The following is a 13,207-nucleotide window of genomic DNA, read 5'->3' as shown; positions in this document are numbered from 1 at the left end:
GGTAGAGCTTTATTAATGAATAATTGTACAATCAACCAAGGAAAGGAGTCAGTCTTGGAGCCCCAGTCATCTTTGACAAGCCATGTAGGAAGCTATTGTTGTTATTGTTTGTCCTTATTTTCTGAAGAGGACCAATAGCATCATATGGTGATGTCTAGACTTGTGCAAAAATTAGATTTGAGTAAATCAGAGTTTCAGGTATCAAACACTCTTTTTTTCAGAATCATCAACATCAGTGGAAAGACAAAAGTCAATTCACTGCCAATAGCCTGGTGTAGTAGATGACCTTGGCATCTCTTTTATCAGACCTAGCTCTAAGCATGCCATGATGCCTGCTTGAACTGCCTTCATGACCATTGGAAAAAATTGCCCCATTCCACCAGGGGAAGTATTCAAATCCTTGAGGTACTCATTCCCTTTACGCACTGACTGGTTTGTGATTCATCAGTTACCTTCAACCTGGTTTAACCCATTTTACTGACTGTGTCCACTGCACACACTATAGCTTCTTGAGTCACAGGTGAAAGTTGATTGGCAACCAAAGTTGGACACCAAAGGTAGATAAGGAGCTGTGAAAAGGTCTTGGCAAGCCCTCACATCAGAGGCCCTAATCCTCCTTGAACACTTATATACCCCTTACACACATTGACTTAAACAAACCCATGAACATACTGATGGTTTATGGTCAAATTCCTTCAGAATTATCCTTAAGATTAAGCTTCCTTCTACACTACTGGGGAAAATAATTACAGTATACTGGTTTCCTAGGACTTTTATTCTAATGGAGGAAAACTTTATTGTTGGCTCTTAGTTTCTGGGTTGGAGAGGGTCAGAGGACCAGGATAAGCCCAGGCTTAAGGTAAAGAACCACCTTATACTTGTGTTTCACTCTGAGCTTTAGGAACAGGCCAAGATTGGGAGCTTACCTGCAGGGCAGTCATATGGTCATCCAGATACTTCAGCAGCTTCACCTCCTCCCCCAAGTAGATGACAACAAAGGACGATAGCTTGTCCCAGGTATTTGCAGGTAAAATAGCTGAGCAGGAGGACTGTGGAAAAGTGAAGGTTAAGGATGAAGAACATTCAGGAGAGAGTGGAATGGACTGATCTGTTCTTTCCAAATACTATTGAAACAAGAAATGGAGCCTGATTACTCTGATGGCCTCTATTACTTTTAAATATAAATATATTTCCCTAGGAAAATCCCATGTGCCCATCAAGTGCTCAGGGCTTTGTAATTGTCTCACTGTACTAAGTATACCATTCCCATAAGCATTTTATAGTCTGAAAATTTTCTCATGAATTATATTAACTGACATTAATATAAGTCCTCAATAGGTGTCAAGTTCTTTACATAGAATGTTTCACTTAAACCTCAAAAAATCTTGACATATATTCAGACATTATTATCCCCAGTTATATGTGAGGTACCTAAGACTCAGAAATCAAGTGATTTATCCATAGCACACTCTCCAGTACATATTAGCAGTAGCATTTGAACTCAAATCATTCTGACTCATAGTCCAACACCTTATGCACCATTCCATTCAATCTCCATTACCTCTTCTGAAAGTGTCCATGTTCCCCAGTAATCCTTACTTTGTCCATACTAGGACAATGAAGATCTTATGTGATTTTGGATAAGCAATTTTCCCCCTCTCTCTAGTTCCTTTTTCATAACAACAATAAAAGACTAATTGATTTCTAAATTATCTTCTAACTCTAAGATTCTATGATTATGAGTCAATGTCTTTGAATAAGTTAAAGCAAATTGTTTGATAACCTTTATACACACACAAATGCATTTTCGCACAGTATGGAGATGGACTAACATTGAGATTTCCCCGGTGGAATGGACTATTTTCAGGATAGGAAACTCCCTTTAGAGGTTAAGATAAACTCTCTGTAATTTATAGTCTTATATTACTGCCTAGAATATGGAATACTTAAGTGTCTTACTCATGACAATGCATCCAGGATATAAAATAGGTGGGATTTGAACTGCAATCTGCCATGGCTTTGAGGCCAGCCCATTATCCATTGTACCACTTTTCAAAAGACACACACACACACACACACACACACACACACACTTAATCTTGGACGACAAATGTCACAAGGTATTTTAAACCAGAGCAGAGTATTTTTGTATATAAATTGGCCAGTTAGTTCCTAAGAACAAATAAAGGTGCTTTTAAAAAGCATCCATTTCTAACTTAGAGCTAGTGCTTATTTGAAAGCCATTGGCATGGACCTTAATTGCCATCAAATTACTTTCTAACAGTAGTTGAAAAAAATGACCCAGTCTACATACAGGCAAAAGAGCAGGGAAAGTGGGCCAGAAATGGGGGGTAGGGAGGAGGAGAGAAAAAAAAAGGATATCTCTAACCCAATTGGATTCTTTCATATTGATTTAGTTTTGACCAACTCAGTGTAAGGAGACCAACTGATCACAGAAATCATTATAGGAACAAGATATTTTAAAATCAATTCTAGAATAAGTTGATCTTGGAAATTATACAGCTGATGACAGAAGGCTTGAGATTCACACTGCTTAAAGGCATACATGCTCATCCATTCTGTGTAGCTGCCACCTTTTAATTGAGACATATGGGGAGTTTCTGATTGGGACACTTAATAGCCCTAACAGCTTGCTATTCCAGAGAAATTCAATTACAGTAAATATAGCAATAGTAGATACACTTGCATTGGCATGCTTCTTGAAAGGTTGGCAAAGAACGACTGTATTTTGTAAAATAAAAACCTAATGAATTTCATTTTATATCTATGAAAAAGCACATCTCAACACTGGGAATGTGCATAAAAATAAATACTGTCATTAGGAATGGTTAAGGTAAAATGGAAACTGACATCTTTACTGAAATATTTACACAAACCTTCTTCCCCCACCAGAATTTCTCAGTTTTGTCCATGGGAAGATATGATTGTGATTACACACACAAACATATACAAGCATGTGTGCACACATGCATGCATGTATGTGTATATGCATATGTATTTGTATATACAAATGTTTATTTGTTCATATAAATGTGTAGATAGGTAGATAGATAAAATATTTTCCCATTTCCAATATTGGTTTATACTTTATAATAATTGAACCACCTAGCAATTAATGGTTTGTAAAGCACTTTCCATACATTATCTCATGTAATCTTCACAATAACTCTTTTGTGGGATAATGCTTCACATAATTGAAGACAGCTATCATGTTTTGAGAATGGTCCTTTCCAAAAAACCCAAACATCAACTGTTTGTTTGACAGAAAACTCTAGATGGTGGGAAACAGGGAACTTGAAGCTTTCCTTCCTTTATGAAGACTTTCTCAATCAACTACTCCCTCCCATTCAAGTGTTCTCTCCTTCAAGATAACATTTATTTTCTTATCTGTGTACCAGCTCTGTCTTCCCTACCCCCCAAAAAAATATTATAAGTTTGTCCTTGAGAATGAGGTATCTTCATTTTTGTCTTTGTATATATGGAGCTTAATGAACTATCTAGTGTCCAGTGACAATTTAAAAATATAATTGCTTTGAATTCTTAGGAGTTTATTAAAACGGAATTAGCAACCAGGAAAATGTTGAGAAAAACAGACTATCGACTTGAGCCTGGCCTGACAGTGCCAGGAAAGAAATTGGTTAGTATTATTTGCTGAATTGTTAATACAATTGACTGTGTGATTGTGAATTCAGAATTATTTGTAGTCAAAGACTGGATATTAATGGAGGAGTTAGAACCTGCAAGGAAGTCTTTGGTGCAGCACCATTAGTCTCTTTCATTGACTTTTTACTCTTTAGTTTTTGTTTTTTTCATAAATATTTATCAAATTTATACATGATATGATTTTAGGAGGGAAAACTAATATATTGGATAACAGACTCAGGATCTCAAAAAGGTCTCAATATTTTTAGAATAAAATGGTTAGACTAAAATGGTAACCTGATTGAAATGAAATGAATAACATTATAGATTTAAGTTTATAATAAAAAACCACCCAAGTGTGGGGTTGGGATATGGGGTGGGGTGGTATGAAGTTTATGGACAAACAATAGTTCATATGTAAAATACCTGGGAGTTTTAATTAATTACATGCTCAGTTTGATTCAGCAGGATAACATGGTATCCAGAAAAGTAATTAATAATGTAACTTTATTAATGAAAGTACAGTGTACATGAAAGAGAGCACAATCTAATTATACTCTCCCCTGGTCAGATCACATCTGTAGAACATTGTCACAATGGGAATATTTAACATTACAGAAGACATTGACAAGTTGAAGCATGCTCTGAAGAATGAGATAAGAGAAATAATCTTAGCTATGTGACCATGGGCAGGTCACTTAACCCTCATTGCCCTGCAAAAAATATTAAAAATTAGAGAAATAAACTTATTCAAAACCTTTTTATATGTCTTAATTTACATCATATTATTGTTCTTGTTGTTACTATTGTTGTCATTGCTTTTGCTGTTGTTTTATTTGTTTTTATCATCTGGGCCAGGTAGATGGTGCATCATATAGAGTCATGGAAATGTAGTCAGGAAGATCTGAATTATAATATAGCCTTAGCTGTTTATGAGCAATATTACCCTGGTAAAGTCACTTATTGTTTTGTCTGTCTGAATTTCTTCATCTCCAATTGGGGATAAAAATATCACTTACATTCCAGGGTATTTATGAGGATAGGATGAGATAATATTTATAAAGCTTTTGTCACAGTGCCTGGTACTAATGAATGTTATTTTTTTAAAAAATCACCATTTAACTTCAGGTTAAATGACTTGCCTGTAGGCACACAATAATGACCTTCAGAGTTGGGATTAGAATTCAACTCTATTCTGACTCCAAATCTGGTCCTCTTACTACTATAACACATATGAAGAGCATTTGAAGTATTCAAAACTGTTTATTCTAAGGAACAGAAGAATTGATGGGGACAGGAAAGCTGTCTTCAAGTATATGGAGCATTGTCATCTAAATCAATAATGATTTCATCATTTAATCACCTACTAATCACATGAAGTTTAAGGTAATACAACTGATGATACAATCATAGGGAAATATAAAATAATTTGAGGAAAGAATACTAGCAAATGGGAGAATCACCATAGCCTTAATGGAAGAAGGAGCCAATCCTCTTACCTTCCAGTGTTTTCCTCTACGCCATATGCAATTCAAGAAAGTAAATTTGTTTACCTTGATATTCAAATGTCTACATAGGACTAGTAAATTTAATTCAGGAATATTTCAGTTCATTCCAAGAAAAACAAAACAAAGCAAACAAAAGCCTTCATAACAATTAGATCTCTTCTGAAATAAAACAAGGAGTGGGGAAATGATTAATGGCATTGCTACCATAGAAGGCTTCAAGGAGAAGCTGGGCTTTCTAAAAGTGATCCCTGTTCTAGATGTTGTCTGTAAATTATGTCCTCATGGTTTCTTCCAGTAATAAGCTTCAATGATTTTAGTTAAATATTCATATCTAGGAGTTTTCCATTAATATTTTGCTGTACTAAGGACTTTTGAAATAAACAGCCAGTCGCATTTAAAACATTATTTGAAACAAGCATCATTTGATAACGAAAATCCCCCAGTTCACTCCCATCCTGATAACAACAATCCTCCAAATTGCATTAATTCTTTTCTATAATATTCTTATGCACTCCAGAAATACAGTAACTTTGTAGTATACCATGTATATTTGAATCAATTCAACAAATACTAATTAAGCACATACTATGTATAAAATACTATACTATGCATAGTGCAAGAAGCAAATAAATATGTAACCCTCTTCTGTAAAAGAGCTAATCATTTCATTAAAGAAAGGACATGCATTTTTGGATGTGGTAGAAGTAAAAGACAATAAACAGTTAAGTTCAATCAGCACAATGACAGCAAACTATTATTTATGTTTCTGTGTGTCCATATTATATAGTCTCAGTATAGAAGTCTCACAGAATTTGTGAAAACTAATTTCTTTCAGAATACTTAATTACTGTTGGAAATGCAGATGGGTGGTTAAATTACATTACCCTCCTCCCATATTACTCTATAACATAATTTATTAAAAACAAATACATTCTATTGGATTATCATCTCTCCAGTCCTGTGGGGATTTCAATGAAAATATGAAACATTAATTAAACCTAGACAAATTATTTTATTAGGCTATGCACAACCCAATAGTTAGTATACTGCCTTTAGCTATGGATATATGAAAAACAAAGTGATCTTTATTCTCCTCTTACCAATTGCTCATTAGGTCTCATGAGTAAATAAGGTATGCTAACAAGTCACACAATATATGTATCTAAAATTTATATTGTGAATGTGTCAAATTACACAATAAGAGAAGAAACAGCATAAGGACATGGACAGAGAACTGGCCTCTGAATCAGGAGTATGTGTCCAATCTCTACCCTTAATCTATAGTGCCTATGACCCTGCATGGGTCATTTAACATGTTCAAAGTAGTTCTCCAACCCCACATGTTACAAAGCAGCTGCCATTCCATGTTGGTAGGACATTTCAGGGCTGGAAAAAATAAGAATAATATAAGGCCATGTCTCTCAAATTTAAATAAATTGAAAATGAAAACATGACCAACTTTGTGCTCTGAGTCAGAAATATATTATGTTCAGTTTCAAAACTAAAATGAATGAATCCTTTTTGAATTTGGGGGAGAGGGTGTCTTCGAAAGAAAAACAAAACATTCTACCATGTTAAAATCACAAAATGGTTTTAACACCCTAGACTTTAGGCTACTATATTTGTTATCAAAAAGAACAACTATCAAAGGTATGGAATACTGTATTATATAAACCAAATTAGAGTCTTTAGAAATAAGCACTACACACTGTAAATATTTAGAAGAAAATACAAATCTACACTCTGTGCAATGTTTCACTAGTACTGGCAATGCATAGTGAATTTACTCTGTCCATAATTTCAGCTTCTGTATTTTAGGATATGACCACCCTGTAAGCTTCCTGATATTGTTATCTTAGAGTAATCATTGATCCTCCCCTCTACCTCAACAGCCACATCCAAAGACTTGTCCATTATTTCCCATTATAAGGAGGCTAAGTGAGCTGAAACTCACTGGAAACAGTGGAGAATAAATGAATCAGGAGAGTGAAAGTGATAGCAATGGAAAATAAAGCAGGGAAGCAGTTATGCAAACAGTGAGAAGCATTGTGAAGAGGCAACAGCAAACATCAGGAGCACTGGAATGCCCACATAAAAATTACTACATAAGAGATATTCCCCAAGTGAGTTAGGGTTTTTCATATGTGATCTCACTCTTCTGATTGATATCATGTACATTTTTAGGGGAAAATGCCCCAAGTTTGGGAAAAGTAATATTCCAATGTGAATCCTCTTAATTAGCCATTGCACTAGATTTCTTTACTTTAAGATAAAGGTGTCATTTTGCTGAGTATTAAACAATGAATATATTTATGGGGTTCATGAATTATGGTTGTAGCTGAGTGTACCTACTGAGTACCTAAAATTATAAGTTCTAGCAATGTCTTCTCTAATATTAGAAAGATTGGGAAAAGGCTCCAGTAATGGACCAAATTTTTTTGAGAATGAGATGCACATAGAAATAAAGAAAAAAAAACACCATTAAAATAGTAAACAATTCTCTCTTTTGCATTCTGTCACATCCATGATGGTGAGAGAATGGTAGAAAAAGGAGTAGAACATACTAAAAAATAATGCATTTTAGGAAGGTGATAAGATTTTATCCTACCATTGATATTTTAATTGTAACCTCTCTGTCCAATGATCAATGAGTGGGCATAATGACAGAGAAATTGAATGATGTCAACCTTTACATACTTGCTATAAACCAAACCAGAAGAAACAAGGAGGTCACTGTAAATTGCAGGATAACTCATAGGTATTTCTTGGAAAGGCAAAAAAAAAAGGCTTGACGGATTAGGCTCCAGACAGAACAAGAAACATATTTCACGGCATTATCATGTATTGAAGCACTAATGATAACTCTTTAGATACCTCATAAAGGACACCATGGAAACTGAAATTTTACACCAATAGTAGTTTCTGAGATTAGAAAATGTTAGAAAAAAATCTATAAGGATATTGATATAAAGCTTTAAATGAAATCATAATATATACTGAGACTTCCTGATTTCAAGCTTTATTCACTAATTAAACAAACCTTTACACTTTAACAATTAGCTGTAAAAATGTAGGGCGTAATATTCTCTTTTGTTAATTATAAAAGTATTTTATTAATTTCCAATTACATGTAGAGAGAGTTTTTAACATTTGTTTTTATGATATTTCTATGATATTTTTATGATATTTCTAGTTTCAATTTTGTCTCCTTCACTCCCCTCCCTCCCCCTCTCCAAGACAGCAAATAATCTGATATAGGTTATATATGTACAATCACATTAAACATATTTCTGCATTAGTAATGTTATAGAGAGAAAAATCAGAGCAAAAAGGAAAAAAACTCAAAAAGAAATAGTATGGTTCAATCTGCACCATATTCCACAGTTCTTTTTTTCTGAATTAGGAGAGCCTTTTCCATCATAAGTCCTGTGGAACTATTTTGGACCATTGTATTGCTGGGAAGAATCAAGTCTATTACAGTTGATCAAGACATAGTGTTGATGATACTATGTACAATGTTCTCCTGGTTCTGCTCATCTCACTCATCATCAGTTCATGTAAGTCCTTCCAAGTTTCTCTGAAATCCACCTGCTCATCATTTCTTACAGCACAATAGAATTCCAGTATAATATTCTCTTGATCTCATTGTATATGGGTTACAAAAAAGATCATATAAATGTAAAAAGCTTCCATATAAACTATTTAAAGTAAGATTTCTCCTGTATATATATATATATATATATATATATATATATATATATAATATGTAACAACAGAATTAATCACTTTGATGTCTCTTGATTATAAATATTAGGGGATATATAAAGCAAAGTTTCATACTCATCAAAAATGTTCGTTACCATAATGGAGAAAATGCAGAACTGAGTATAAGTTGAAGAGTTATTTCTTGCTGATAGTGAGGTTCTCCAGATCTTCTTGTTAGTAAATGACACTGTGTTGGATGTCAAGCTCAGAGAAACTGTAGAACCTCCTGTAACAAATATGAAATCAACCAGGAGATTGTTGTCCATAGTGACAACAATATTGTTCAATTAAGAATTATTATCAGCAATACAATAATCCAAGACAGTCTGAAAGGACTAATGATGAATCATACTATCTAACTCCAAAGAAAGAACTGACACTGCTTGAACCCAGAACGAAGCATGTTATTTTTCACTTTCATGTTTTTTTTTCTTTTGTTTTCTTCTACAAAATGACTAATTGCTTACTGCTTCAGGGAGGCAGGAGGGGAGGGAGGGAAAGAGGAATAGAATTTGAAACTCAAAACTTTAAATAAAAATGTGTGTGTGTATATATATGTATATATATACATACATACATGTATATTTAAGTAAGTGTATGTATGTATATTAAATCACTCTAAGGTGTTTGGCTTGACTATCTGCCTGGGAAACTGTAAGTGCATGAATGATATCTATTATATAGATTTCAACATTAATTTGATGGTCATTTCAAAGAGTCTGTCAAATATTTTGTATATCTGGGACATAAAACAGATGTATATATTTGTGTATGCATGTATATGTATACATATATACATGTATACATATATATGGAGGAAGAGACAGAGACAGCAAGATTTGTAATTGGACAGGAATAGGCAATTTCGTTTTGAAATTGCATAAATTTTAATGACTCTAAACCTTTTCTTTTGAAAACCAACATTTAGCCAGTGTTGGGGAATGGAATTGACACAGAATACTTTGGTATATTACAGAAAAAAAAATAGTTTTTCATTATGTGCAGTGGAGAAAAATATATGTGAATTGGATATAATATGTTATGAAAGAAAAAGGAAACATACAAGAGACATCATCAATATATTATGTAATATGAAGACATGATATTGTATGTAAATGGTGATGGATGACAGGTGTATAGAGAGCATGCCACTATTATAATGGCAGAAAAAAAAGTGAAGGTTGCTGGGTCTGGAGCCATAAAAAACCGAGTTCAAATTAAGCCTGAGACATCTACTAGTTATATGTCCCTAGGCAAATTATTTAATCTTCCAAGCCTCAATTTACTCACCTGTAAAATAGTGATAATAATAACACCTCCTCTTAAGGATGTTTTGAGAATCAAATGAGATAATAGTACTTTTTCCAGTTTTGTTCATGTGGGATTTCACCCCATTCTATCTCTCTCCTTCCGCCTCCGTCAGTGCATTCCTCTCAACCCTCAATTTTACCCTAAAGATGTCCTCATGGGGCAGGTAGGTGACACAGTGGACAAAGCACCCACCCTGGACCTAGGAAGACTCATGCTGAAATCCAGCCTCAGATACAAGGCACTCACCCACTGCATGACCCAGGCATGTTACCCAACTCCAACCACTCCACACAAAAAATAAATAAAAAATAAATATTTCATAGATATCTTCTCTTTATAATCAATTCCTACCTGTGCCCTCTGTCTAAATTTATTTTTATTATCTGCCCTTATACTGAGAAAATTCTTATGAGTCAGATGTATCATCTTCCTATGTAGGAATGTAAACAGTTTAACTTTTTAATATCCCTCCTAATTTCTTTGTCTTTATGCTTCTCTAGGGTCTTGTATTTGAAAGTCAAATATTCTATTCAGTTCAAGTCTTTTCATCACAAATACTTGAAAGTCCTCTTTTTTTCATTGAAGTCCCATTTCCCCCTCCTGAAACATTATAATAAGTTTTTCTGGGTGTATGATTCTTGGTTGTAATACCAATTCCTTTGCCCTTGGGAATATCATGTTCCATGCCCTTTGATCCTTTAATGTAGAACCTTCTAGATCTTGTGCTATTCTGACTGTGGCTCCACAGTACTTGAATTATTTCTTCTTGGCTGCTTGCAATATTTCCTCCTTGACCTGGGAGCTCTGTAATTTGGCTATAATAATCCTGGAAATTTTCATTTTGGGATCTCTTTTAGGAGGAGATCAGTGGATTCATTCAATTTCTATTTTACCTTCTGCTTCTAGAATATCAGGGCAATTTTCCCTGACAATTTCATGGAAGATAATGACTAAGCTCTTTCCTTGATCTGGGTTTTCAGGTACTAAAATAATTTTCAAATTATCTCTGCTAGATCTATTTTCCAGTTCAGCTGTTTTTCCAAGGAAATGTTTATGTTGCCCTCTATTTTTCATTCATTTGGATTTGCTTTATTGTGTCTTGGTTTTTCACAATGTCACTAGCTTCCATTTGTTCAATCCTAAATCTTAGGCAATTATTTTCTTCAGAGACCTTTTGTATCTCCTTTTACATTTGGCTTTAAAAGCTGCTGACTTTTTTTCTCATGACTTACCTGTATCACCCTCAATTCTCTTTCTATTTTTTCCTCTATCTCTCTTACTTTTTCTTCTAAGTCCCTTTTTTAATTTTTAATTTTTGTTTTTTGTTTTTGTTTTTGTTTCTTTAGTGAGGCAATTGGGGTTAAGTGACTTGCCTAGGGTCACACAGCTAGTAAGTGTCAAGCATCTGAGGCCGGATTTGAACTCAGGTACTCCTGACTTCAGGGCCGGTGTTCTATACACTGTCCCACCTAGTTTCCCCTTCTAAGTCCCTTTTGAGCATAATCTATGACCTGAAACCAATTCATATTTTTCTTTGAAGCTTTGGATGTATTAGCCCTGATTTTGCTATCCTCTTCTGAGGGAGCACCTCAAACTTCCTTGTTGCTAAAGAAACTTTCTGTGGTTCTGAACTGTCTCTACTTGCTCATCTTGCCCTTTTTTTACTTGACTTTTAACTCCCTCTTACAATGGGACCCTACTTCCAACCTGCACCTGTCCCGAGCTTTAGAGTTTTCCAGGTGTTTTGGTTTAAGGAAGGGTAGGTTTTTCTCACACCTGGTCTGTTCTCTGGTCCTTAGATAAACCCAGGCCAACTTGCACCAGATTGCTAATTAACCAGACAGCAAAACTTTGTGTGCAGTGGTTGTTAGCTACAATGAACCCGTGCCCCTCCCTCAACTGGTGCCACTTCCTGGGTCTTAGCAGGGTGAAACACCCAAGTTCTGCCTCAGCACCAGCAGAGACCCCTGTAATCTGCTCGGCCCTCTCACCAGGCTGTGAGCATAGTTGTAGGCAACACTGTTGCTGCAACTGATTCAGAGACTCTGGGTGTCTCTTTCTGTAGCTTAGCCTACCTGGGACTGGTTCTGTGTTAGAATGACTGTGGTGGTGGGCTCAACTCCTGCCCCAGCACAGCAGCCCCCTCCTGGCAACCTTCTAAGCTGTCTTTGGATGGAAAATGATCTCAGTCCATTCTTTCGTGGGGTTGGGTGCTCCAGGAATTTTCCTATGGAATTATTTGGAGTTTTTTTGGAGTGATCATGTCATGAGTTCCAAGAGCTTACTGCCTTTTCTCTGCTCTCTTGGCTGCATCCCTTCAAATGAGATAATATTTCTAAAGAATTTAGAAGAGTGTCTGCTACAAAGTAGGTACTTATTAAAATGTTTGATTAATTTCTTTCTTCCCTTCCATCAACATCATCATTGTCATCATCATCATTTATACAAAGTGCTTTCCATGCACTGTCTTATTTGATAGCAATAGTCAAACTTAGAAGCTAAAACAGCATGACATTTCAACAATGGGGATTAGAAAGGAGAAATTGTCAAATCCCAAATTGTATCTACTACACCATGCTGCCTTTCAAATTTAGAGGATTTTCCACTCATGCAACCTGAATCAATCAATAGAAATACACTTATTAAGGATTTATTATATTCTAGATACTTTGTTTTATTATGGGGATACCAAAAAATGAAAGAACTCCTAAATTCATAAAGTTTACATTTGAATTGGGATAAATAAAATGTACTTTCATGGGTATGTGGAAAATGGATACCAGGTGGTTGAGGGTGTGGGTAGGGCAATTGCTGCTGGAGCTACCTGGAAAGGCTTCATGTAAAGGGTGATCCCTGAGTCTTGAAGAACACAACAACATTGCAAGAAAAAGAACAAGGGGGCAGCTAGATGGTGCAGTGGATAGAGCACCAGCCCTGGAGTCAGGAGTACCTGAGTTCAA

Source organism: Dromiciops gliroides, chromosome 3 (assembly GCF_019393635.1).
Source record: "Dromiciops gliroides isolate mDroGli1 chromosome 3, mDroGli1.pri, whole genome shotgun sequence".
Lineage (NCBI taxonomy): Eukaryota > Metazoa > Chordata > Mammalia > Microbiotheria > Microbiotheriidae > Dromiciops > Dromiciops gliroides.
Note: the sequence above shows the minus strand (reverse complement) of the source record.